The sequence below is a fragment of the Peromyscus maniculatus genome, chromosome 6, assembly GCF_049852395.1.
Source record: "Peromyscus maniculatus bairdii isolate BWxNUB_F1_BW_parent chromosome 6, HU_Pman_BW_mat_3.1, whole genome shotgun sequence".
Lineage (NCBI taxonomy): Eukaryota > Metazoa > Chordata > Mammalia > Rodentia > Cricetidae > Peromyscus > Peromyscus maniculatus.
The window spans coordinates 20362270-20364845 of record NC_134857.1 but is presented as its reverse complement, the minus strand read 5'-3'; positions in this window follow the sequence as shown (position 1 = coordinate 20364845).

The following is a 2576-nucleotide window of genomic DNA, read 5'->3' as shown; positions in this document are numbered from 1 at the left end:
CTGTTTTCTTTGTTTGACAGGAGTTTTTTTTTTTTTTTTTTTTTTTTTTTTTTTTTTTTTTTTTTTTTTGGTTTTTCGAGACAGGGTTTCTCTGTGTAGCTTTGCGCCTTTCCTGGAACTCACTTGGTAGCCCAGGCTGGCCTCTAACTCACAGAGATCCGCCTGGCTCTGCCTCCCGAGTGCTGGGATTAAAGGCGTGCGCCACCACCGCCCGGCTGACAGGAGTTTTTTAATTTCATATAATCCCATGTCAGTTCTTGTAATTATTTCCTGTGTTAGTGTACTCCCTTAGTATTTAATTTTAATGTTGTAAATCTTTTTTTTTTTTGTGTGTGTGTGTATGACAGGGTTTCTTTGTTTAGCTTTTTGAGCCTGTCCTGGGACCCCCTCTATAGACCAGAGTGGCTTTGAACTCACAGAGATCCAGACAGATTCCTGTCTGCGAAGTGACAGGATTAAAGGTGTGTGCTATCATTGCCTGACTTCTTTGTTTACTTATAATGGCTGTTCCTATTCCTCTGATCCCCAGGCAAGCTTTATTTATTAAAGCACGAATAAAATATCACCACATTTCAGAACAAATAAGATATTACCACGTTCCTCTTTTTTTTGTCTAATAAAAAATTAAAATAATTAAAAATGTAGTCAGAAGTTTTATCCCACCGGAGTTGCCATTTGTAGTCAGAAGATTTCTCGGGCCCGCCAAGCTCTTGCAGTCCTCCAGCCCACTTATAAAATAGTCATCCAGAGGCTTATAGTAATTATAAGTGCTTGGCTATTAGCTCAGGATTATTATTGACTAGTTCTTACACTTAAATTGACCTATAATTCTTACCTATGTTTAGCCAGGGCTTGGTACCTTTTCTCTGTTCTGCCTTGTCATCTTGCTTCCTGTGTCTGGCTGGTGACTCTTGACTCAGCTCTTCCTCTTTCCAGAATTCTCCTCATCTGCTTACCCCACCTATTCTTCCTGCCTGGCTACTGGCCAATCAGCATTTTATTTATCAACCAATCAGAGCAACACATATGCACAGCCTACAGAATGATATCCCACAGCAACTCCCATAAGTTCAGAGTATTTATCATAACAACAGAATGAAACTAGAGCAATGTCACATCTTTGTACTGAGACAGTTTTGTGTCTTCTTTATTATCTATTTACTGTCTTATGCATTAGCTGGGACTTCAAAGTACAGTACTGAGAAGCAGTGGTGGGAAGGACGTCTTCCTTCATTCCTGGTCTTAGTGAAAAGCTTGTATTTTCTTTCCATTGGTGCTAGCTATAATTGTATTGGTCAGTACTCTATCAAGTTGAAAAAGTTACATGCTGTTCCTACTTTGCTAAAGACACTTTCCCTCAAGCACAAAATAGTTTGGAGAATTTTCATTTGCAGACCTAACAGCAATTTTTTTTTTCTTGTTCTTTTTTCCTCCCATAGTATTTTTTTTTTTTTTTTGAGCTGAGGTCCAAACCCAGGGCCTTGTGCTTGCTAGGCAAGCACTCTACCACTAAGCTAAATCCCCAACCCTATAGTATTCTATTGCAAAGATAGACCACCATTTTTTAAACCAATTTCTCTTGATGGATATTTAGGTTATTTGAGTACTTTGTGTTAATACAAATGATACTAAAATGAATGATACACTATATATATGTATATATATATAATTTTCCATATATGCAAATTCCTAAAAATTAAAATAAATTCCTAAAAATGAAATGTGAATTATATAATTATATATAATATATAAAATATGTATTTGTCACCTATCTTCCATAAGAGTTGTATCAAATAAATTTTACATCAATAACATATGAGGTATATTGGAAAAGTATTTCAGTGTAAACTTTTGTTTTTATTTATATCTACTCATCTGTTCACTCTTGAGACAGTATTTCATGATATAGATCACATTAGCCTCAACTCATGAGCCTCCTGTCTCTGCTTCATCAGTGCTGATTGTAGGCATGCATCACCACTTTTCTATAAACATAAAATTTTAATTTACTTCTCTCTTATACATCAAGTATATCTTCTAAATCTGTGTTTGAGTCATTAACCTCCCCCCCTTATCCCTTTTTAGTATTCTTGTTGGACTATTGGCCTTTTTATGTGCATGATGTAATAGCTCTTTATCTCTTATGGAGATTTTTAATTTTTTGATGCTAATTCTGGAAGTATTCAAAATATATATTTACTTTGTAGGGGTATATGATGGTTCATCTAGACTGACAACTTAATTGGATTGTCCAGTGGCTTGGGATTAGTGAAGCACAATTCTGAAAATGTCTGTGAGGGCATTTCCTGAGATGTTTGGCATATTGGAAACAAACTGAGGGAGTTATCTCTGAGCTGAGTATGGGCAGCACCATCCAGCTGGGCAGGATGAAGCAAAAATGGGAAGTAGAGACTCACCAATTCAAGGTTGCTTTCTATTTCTCTCTGCTTCATGTGCCATGATTCATTTCCATTTCACCATGACCTTCAGATCTATTTTGCCTCACCATAGGACTAGGCACAATGGAGCAAATTTTCCATGGAATGCAACCTCATTCCTCCCTTTAGGTTTTTTAA